General features: G+C 40.4%; 1 pseudogene; it reads left to right on the top strand.

The window, feature by feature from the left end:
- The first annotated feature begins 729 nt into the window (after window positions 1-729).
- LOC143680883 (ubiquitin-conjugating enzyme E2 N pseudogene) lies at window positions 730-1,176 on the top strand (annotated as a pseudogene).
- Window positions 1,177-9,504: the final 8,328 nt, after the last annotated feature.

Raw genomic sequence — 9,504 nt, 5'->3', positions numbered from 1 at the left:
TACTGAGGAGAACTTCTTTCTTAAAACTTTCTCCATACTTTTCTGTGGACATTTGGTGGAGTTTGTGGAAAACGTTCCAGTAAATGGTGCAGAATCTCTCAATTTCTGCAGCATTGAAAGGCTTCACACCCTCTCACCATTACATATTCAGACTCCACCAATTTACTAACCATTCCAATTAAGTTTTTCTCACTATGTCCAGGTGTATATACCCCAGGTAAGCCAGTGATTGCAACTTACCTCTCTCTGCATGTGCCTGTCTCTCCATAGATTTTTGAATCTATGCAAAAGTTCACTGACAGGTTCAGGAAAACGCATAAATTTGCAGTCTATCAGGCTTTTGTATTGGTAAGGATGGGAGCAAGGTTTTTTTAAATTCTCCAAATTCAGTGGTTTTCTCATTCTCTTTGACAAGTTCCATGACAGTCAAAATTCTGTAAGACAAGAGAAAATTGGATCACCTAACAAACATAATCCTGTTTAAAGATACTTACTGCTTTCCATTTGTTCTTTCTTTGTGGCTGACTTCTTTAACAAAAATACATTGGTACTTATTCACGTCTTCTAGTCCATAGAGTTTCACATTTGATATTCATATGGGACCCATATCCATTATTTGTGTTTAATACCATTTTATATGCCAAAGGGCCATTTTTAATGAAATTAAGGTATAGTTTATCAAAATACACCAGGGGAGGAGACCAGAGGTTGATCTCATGACCTGACATGATGACCCGTGGGATTAACAAGGAAATCCAGTGTTTGCTGGCAGAACCAGTTCCCTGTATTAAAGCAGAACCAGATGAGAGAAACACCTATTATTTTCATGTGGTCATTGCTGACCCCCAAGACTCCCCCTCTGATGGGGGGACTTTTGAACTTGAACTATTCCTCCCAGAAGAATATCTGATGACAGCCCCAAAGGTATGTTTCATGAACTAAAGTTATCATCTTAAAGTAGAGAAGTCAGGAAGAATATGTTTAGATATTTTGAAAGATAAGTGGTCCCCAGCACTGCAGATCCATACAGTTCTACTATTGATCAGGCTTTGTTAAAGGCTCCCAATCCAGCTGGTCCATACCCAACAATGTAGTGGAGCAATAGGAGATCAATGAAGCCAAGCCACAGAAACAGCTAGAGCATGGACTAGGCTATATACCATGAATAATATTTAAATTGATCTGGTCATCCAGGGTACATTACTTTTTCTGTTCTGCCAAGACTTCTTCCTTTTTTGCTTGCATTTAATGGACACAAGTCTTAGAAACATTACAGAATAAAAGCCTAAATATCTTCAGTTCTTTGGTGATTAAATGCGCATTAGTAAATCTTGCCCTGATTTATTGTTGTAAAGCAGGAGCAGAGGTTAAAGGTATCATCTGGATTCTTGTGAAACACTTAAATGCAGTGGCTCCTTCCCTGCTTTTATTCATTTCCCCAAATGTGATTTAAATATAAAGCCCTGTGAATGAAGGTAGTTGTCAGGCTTAGCATCAGGGGTGTGGGTGTTTTTCTTTATTTTATTTTTATTTTTGAGGAGGGAGTAGTTGTATTTTAATTTTATTAGCTTCTCTTCACCCTTTCTGTGGTGATTGAATTGAATGCCCTGGTTAAAAGCAGATAACCAGTTGCTTTTTAGAATATGCCCTCTAGCCAAGCCTAATTTTATTTAGATGCTATATTTGGACAAACTTGATTGTCTGAACCAAAATGACAACACTAAACAAATATCACAGCCTTCACTAATCACTAATAATACTGTGATTTTGCTGTCAAGCATAGAATCTTCTAAAAAAAAAACTGCCCATTTTGTAGAAAATTCTGTAAATCTTGTTTCAGTAAAATATTTTTTGTTATTCTTAAAAAAACCCACCAGACGTGGGATTGGGGAAGTTGCTAATATCCAAGGTATATTTGCAGAAAATGCAATATATAGCTAAAATACTTGTAATGAAAAATTATCATCATAAGAATTAGTTTAAAAATCTAAATACTTCCCTGGGTTCTTACTATCCAGTACTTTTTAGTATATTATCATTGTCTTCATGCTTGTAAGATGCTATTAGATTAAAAAAGAAATAAAATAGAAAAAGAAATGTTATCCTTCTGTCATGTGATAGCATGAGTGCACATCAAAAATACCACATAATGGGTTTGTTTAAATAATATGAAGGTATTGGCTCACAGTTTTGAAGTTAGAACAAGTCCAAAATCAAGGTGCTGGGAAGGCCTGCTTTGCCCCACAAAGAACAATGTTTTGGGAGTGGCTGTCAGCAGTCATTGGGGGTTCTTGGCTTGAATTCCAGCTTGCCCATCACATGACGCTGTCCTCAGCCTTACAGCTGCTATTACTCCCATGTTCTCATTATAAAACCTACAGTGATCTGGATGGATACCAGACTTAAAGTTGCTATTCTAAAAAAAAAGTTAAAATTCTAGTAAATAAGGTAAAATAATGGAGGAGAAAAGGCTGAAAAGGATATTAGAGGGACACATGAAAAAATTGAAATATAGACTCTAAGGTTTACATCAATGGTAAACTCCTTTTCCTTGAACTTGATAGCTGTACTCAATGTAGTTACATAAGTTAGTATCCTTATTCTAAGGAAATATTCATGAAAGCATTGTGTCCAAGGAATATGATAGATACAAACTACCCTCAAGTGTTTAAAAACTAGATTGATGGACAAATGATCACTAGACATATGTAGATATATCATATAAATACATGATTAGGTAGATATGACATATATGATAGATGATATACATAGATAGATGGTTAGATAAATAATTAGGCAGACAGATAATAGATAGTAGGTGTTAGAACAAATTGTGGAAAGGTTGGTCCATTATTTAAACCAACTCATAACCATGCAACAAGGTGAGGTGAAAGGGGTCTATTGTAAAGGAAGGAGCGGGAGAAGGAGGGGAAGGGGGAAGAGGGAAGGGAGGAGGAGGAAAGGGTAAAGGAACATTTTCTTCAAGAGCCTGAAGAAAATGTCCACCTGTGTTGTGATGTGTTTCTCCTTTTATACTCTGAAGTCTGCCACCCCTTATTGGTCGTGAATTCTGCATTTGGTGACTCATCTCATTGCCTTTGGCTAGTATTTTTGCTTCCTTCTTTTTGTGCCTGTCCTGACCCATTTGCTCTTTATTGATGGAGTTTGTGCTGAAAGTCATTCTTTGACGTGGTTTCTTGCCCTGGGCAGCACTTGGCAAGAGGCATTATGAGTTGTGGGAAGGAGTAGGGTCACAAGTCGGTGGACCACAAGTTTCAGCCATTGCTGCATGGTGAGGAGGGGGTGGGGGCCTGAGTTTCATCTCCTGGACCTTTCATTCCTGCCTTTTGTTTATTATAAGATTTAGGAGAGGAGGCGGGAGCATTGTTTATCATTCTTAACTGCTTCCTGCTGGATGGGGCGACATTAAGAAACTTTGGGGATGCAGGCAGGATCTTTAATGTGATGGTAGTTAGGTGCTGCTTTATTCAGTTCTTGCCTTACGAGCCTTTGGTACCTAGCATATCATTCCTGAAAGAGCTTAAGAGTAATATGTTATGAACTGTCTTTTGAGTTAGTGAAGTAATTGTGTGGTGTAAGAATTGATTAACAAGGTTACAGAACAAGGATGCTAGTGTAAGTAAATTATTAACAGAGAAGCAGCATTCCTCATTGAGGAATAGGCAAAGGTCACCCTCACTGGTTGTTAGCAGGTCTAGCCTGCACCTGTTTTGCAGTATTACTGCTGCAAGTGAGTTAATTTTGGTTTTGTACATTGATTAAAGTGGCAGAAAGTTTTTTTCATACTATTTTGAGTGTTGGGCCAAACCCCCCCCAATTTGATCTAACATCTGGTGCCAAAATCAGTTATGTTCTCACTCTCTTCACTGTAGCTTTAGCATCCCTTCTTTCACTTCTCCATGCCCAGCACCCAACACTGGTCCTCTCATACTAAAAGGTAAGACTAAGGAATTGGTTTGTGCTAGAATACTCTCACAGGACATCTTGGCAGGGTCCACGGTGGTGTGGGCTCAGGCATACACAGCATGGAGATTCTGTTTTGGGGTCCAGGGGCCCCATTCCCAGGAGAGTTTTGTTTGGTGTTCCAGAAACACCCCACGTGTCCAGGAAGGTGCAGTCAAGACTCTCCTCTCACAAATCTAAGTGTTTAGTCAGAACCTTCCACAGGCTATTGCCTCGCTCCTGGTCCTAGTCCCAGTGGATTCTGGGGATGCCCAAATTCAATTTGGAGATGCTCTCCCTCTGTTGTGCAGCCATGGGGACACCTGCCTCTGTTCTTCAAGACATAGTCTACACCCCTGAACTGTGACTCCAAAGAGTGTCCCCACTGAGTGTACTTGTCCTTTCCTGCTTCCTCAATCTCTCTCTTCCCTGGCCATGGAAGCAACACAATCTATTCCCCCTAAAGACACCCCCTTGGGCTATCTGTTACACCACCTAAAAAAACTAGATCTACAAGGCAACATCAAGCCAAAGAAACTCTTACTTTTCTCTGTGGTGGCTTGGCCCCAGTACCCTGTGGACAGCCAAAATCGTTGGCCTGAAAATGATACTTTTCATCTTAAAATTCTCATTGACCTTAATAATTTCCTGCAGCAATCTGCAAAGTGGGATCAGGTACTCTATGCCCAAGCTTTCTGGATACTGTGTGCTAAGCCCTCACTCTGTTCTTCTCTAACTATGTACCAAATCCTCCTCCTCAATGAAAGACCAAAACTTCTCACTCCTTCTCTCTCTTTGGAAAAGCCAAACCCTCCTACTCCTTCCCCCTCTTATCCGCCTCCCATGAACTCCTTCTACCTGGCAGATCACCCCCTTTAACCTCCAGCCCTCCTCTGCCACCTTCCCCCTCCCCACAGCCCTCTGCTCCTCCCCACCCTTCCTCCTCCCCCCACTTCTCCCCACCCATACCCTGCTTCATAGGCCAGTCTTAACCCCTGTCCCCCCCACTGCCTCACCTTTCCTTCCCCCTCACCCCCTTGCTGCTGAATTCCCCACTTCCTTATCCTCAGCTGCCACCTCCTCTGCCAGTACTTTTCCTCTTAGGGAAGTAGAAGGATGTGAATTTAAAAGTCTAACTCAAACCTATAATCTCACCTACCAAGATATAGTTATAATCCTTACTTTCTTTATCACTTCAAAAATAAACCCACATTTAGGCAGCAGCTACCATTCATGCAGACCAACTTTTTGCCAGTGACCTCCCAAACTTACTCAGAGGGCTCTGCTGTAGTTCCTTCTAATTAAAATTACCAACCTAACTCCCTGACTTACTCAAGTTGCACCACTTCCTCACTTGTCTATTGGAAGGAATGAAAAAAAGCAGGATTTAAGGCAGTCAGTTATGACAAACTTTTAAAACTCTCCCAAGGATTGGATGAAAATCCCACAGCTTTTATGAGCCACATAACAAATTCAATTCATAAATACACTGCTCTAGATCCAGCCTAACCTGAAGGATGCCTTTTCTTGCACACACATCCTTCATTACACAACCAGATCCAGACATTCATAAAAAACTTCAAAAGCTGGAGCAAGGACCCCAAATCCCACAGGATGAAGTTATCCAGTTGCTTTCTGGGTTTTCAACAATAGACAGGAGAAAAGGAAAATAAGATATCAGCTCAGGAAAAATAAAAACTGGCATGAGAAAATGTTCCCTACTTACTGCTGGCTGATGTCCTGCAAGGGTCCACCCAGGCCTGGCAGGATGGGGTAAAATCCACTCAGGCCTGGCAAGGTGAAAAAAACCAATAACCTGGCTACCCCAGAGCCCCTGTTTTCACTGTGGCCAGGAGGGACACTGGGCAAAAAACCTGCCTTAATCAAGGCCTTGCCCTCTTTGCCACAAGATAGGACACTGCAACACTGACTGTCCTTCAGCCTCTCACCACAGGAATAGACAGCCATCCTTGACAAGCAGCCCTCCTGTGAGATTTAAAGTCTCAGACCTTCCTGACCTAACCATGGAAGACTGATGGGGCCCAGGCTCTCCAGCCAAACTCTCCCATCTCCATGCCTGAGCCCAGGGTAAACATCCTCATGGCAGGTAAGTCAGTCTATTTTGTAGTTAATACAGGAGCCACATTTATCTTACCTAAATTTTCAGGACTTCTAACCCCTTCCCTCACATCTATAGTTGAAATTAATGGAAAAAGCACATGCCCACAACAAACTTCACCCATAACCTGCACTCTTCAAAACATTTCCTTTTTCCACATTCTTAGTAGTACCTACATACCCAGTCCCCCTCTTAAAATGAGACATTCTGGCCAAACTAAATGCAGTGCTCACACTTCCCTTACTGAAAGCTAAGCCTCATGCCACCTGCAGTCTTGCTACTTACCTTCAGTCACAATCTTCACCCAACCTCAATCTTAAATTTTTCATAAAAAATTGCAAAATTACTGTTTCAAAAATAATTCACTAACATGTTATAAATACTTGTCATTATGCTGACAAGTTTGAGTTTAATGGTCATTGTACATGATGTGATGTTGTGATGTTTGCTTGGAAACTTGACTATGAAGGATATAAAGAATGTGATTTTATTAAATGGGAAAAAAAGGGATAGTTGGGTCTTAAGATAAAATAAATGGTTGTTACAGAATGACGAAAAAGTAGACAAAACCTTAATGGATATAGTAAGTCATAAATATTAGTGGAGAAGAAAATTATAGTCAAAGCTGAAAAAATCTGATGGGTAAAGCTTTAATGTTAAATAATATATATTAATACAAAATTAAAATTTAGTTTTCTCTCTGTTAAAATAACAAAGTTTTCTGAGATTATTAATCTATTTTAATAAAAGTTATGAAAGTCTTGACTACCTACCAACTGGACAGGAACCTGCTCTCCAGTCTATCACCAAAAATCTCAATAACTCCTACTAACAAGTCCTTCCCCATTCCCTTTAACATTAGCCTAAGACCAAAATGTAATGTTATCCTTCTACCTCTCTTAGCTACTCTAGGTATACTCTAGGTGTCTAGGCATCCTAACAAGGGTAGGCACTGGAGTTAGTAGTATAATATCCTCACAGATGCTCTCAAAAGAACTCCAAAATAATGTAAAAATTTTTCTGCCATTTTAATTAATGTACAAAACCAAAATTAACTCACCTGTGGCAGTAATACTGCAAAACAAGTGCAGGCTGAACCTGCTAACAGCCAAAGAAGGTGGTCTTTGCCTATTCCCCAATTAGAAATGCTGCTTCTATGTTAATAATTTACTTACTGTAGCGCCCTTGTTCTGTAAGCTTGTTAATCAATTCTTACACCACACAATTACTTCACTAACTCAAAAGACAGTTCATAACATATTACTCTTAAGCTCTTTCAGGAACAACATGCTAAGTTACCAAAGACTTGCAAGGCAAAAACTGAATAAAGCAGTGCCTAACCACCATTGCATCAAAAATCCTGCCTCCATCCACAAAGCTCCCCTAATGCCACCCCCATCCAGCAGGAAGCAGTTAAGGATGACAAATGAAAAACCTGAATAAAGCAGCATCTAACCACTGTCACATCAAAAATTCTGCCTCCACCCCCAAAGTCCCTTAACGCTGCCCCCCTCCAGCAGGAAACAGTTAAGAATAACAAGCCATGCCCCCACCTCCTCTCCTAAATTTTATAATAAACAAAAGGCAGGAATGACAGGCTGCAGGGGACAGAGCTTAGGCCCCAACCACTTCTCCCCTGCAGCAATGGCCGAAACTCATGGTCCACTGAGCCATGACCCTTTCCCTTCTCCCTCCTCCCTGCCACAATGCATAATGCCTCTTGCCAAACACTGCCTGAGGCAATGCCCATGGCCAGAAACCACATCAAAGAATGTTATGACTTCATCAATAAGGAGTAAACAGGTCAAGACAGGCAGAAAGAAGAAGGAAGCAAAAATACTAGTCAAAGACAATCAGATGAGTCACCAAATGCAGAATTCAGGACCAGTAAGGGATGGTGAAGCTCAGACTATAAAAGGAGAAACACATCACAATGCAGGTGGACATTTTCTTCAGAGTCTTGAAGAAAGTGTTCCTTTACCCTTTACCACTTCCTCTTTCCCCCCTTCCACTTTCCCCCTCCCTCCTCCTCTCTCTCCCTCTTTTACAATAAACCCCTTTCAACCTCAGCTCGCTGCCTGGTTATGAGTGTTGGACTGAACCGGCACCTCAATTTTGTTCTAACAGTAGGTAAGTAGGTAGATAAATAAAGGGACAGAATGATATGACAAATATAGAAAATGTTTAAAAGTTGGTGGATCTGAGCTTTAGGGTTGAGGGTACATTGGAGTTTTCTGTATATGTTTTGTATTATTTTTGCAATGTCCTAAAAGTTTTAAATTATTTAAAAATAAAAAGTACAAAAAACTAGCAAATTAATGAAATGCTCAGAAGAGAGAATAAATAGAGTAGGGAATATAAATCTATGCTTCTATGAGATATACCTTCAAAAGCTAGAGATTTTTTTCTTAGAATTGAGAAAACTCATGGTGCATAATCCTTGTTTGCAAATATTTCAAGTCCTACTGTATGAGAAAAATATACATGTCTACTGTGTAGGGAAAAATGTGGCATGGGTTTTCACAGAGAAGAGGGCAAAATTCAGAGGAACATTCTATTTTAAATGCACATGGCACAGATCAGTAAGGTAAGACTGAGACTCGGGATACATCTGGCCTGAATATTCATTCTTCTGTCACTGTTCTTTTTCCAAAAGAAGGAAAGTAAATGTAAATCATGCAGAAAGAATATGTGGAATGAGAAGAGAAGAGAGCCAGGGGCTGAACATGGTAAACAGGATTCCACCAGCACATGGAAAGCCAAGATTCATCAAGGAGAGAAAAGTAGAGCTGACAGGAACTATTGGAGGAGAAAATTCTGGAGGATGAGAACAGTATGTAAATTGAGAAGCAAATTCTCCAGTTGATTTGGCAATTAGATTATTGGCAGTGTAGGTGGAAGCTTCAGTACATACATCAGAGGTGGGGAATGAGGCAAGAAAATTTGACAGAGAATTATATTTTTCTGACTACCTCCACTGTGGTGAGAAGAAAGTGGACAAAAATACAGTAGAGTGATAAAGTGATGAGGACTTTGATGTACCATGCCATCTCAAATGCATAGGAAATACAGCAAAACAAGGAATGATTAAGATGAAGGACACAAGGTATGGGTGGAGGGACTGATTTTGCCTGTGATGATGAAAACAAGGCAAAGGAAGAAGCGTGAACTTTAATCAGAGAGCCATGAGGACAATTCAAGAATCTGAGATGATGTGGTTTCAGGTAATGGGAAGTTACCCTGGGAGGGAATTGGGAAGTGCAATAGTGTGAGGGAAGACTCTGAGTCTGCAGAATTTCAGGGAACCTGGACTTCTGGTTTTTGGCTTGATCAACCACATGTATTGAAATTCAGGGCAGAAGTCAAAGGGTCAAGGGAATCTGAGCCTGTTCCCAAAGGCATCCACCCAAGACTACGATTTC

This window comes from Tamandua tetradactyla, chromosome 1 (genome assembly GCF_023851605.1).
Source record: "Tamandua tetradactyla isolate mTamTet1 chromosome 1, mTamTet1.pri, whole genome shotgun sequence".
NCBI classification, from domain to species: domain Eukaryota; kingdom Metazoa; phylum Chordata; class Mammalia; order Pilosa; family Myrmecophagidae; genus Tamandua; species Tamandua tetradactyla.
Note: the sequence above shows the minus strand (reverse complement) of the source record. Positions and strands in the feature narration are given on the sequence as shown.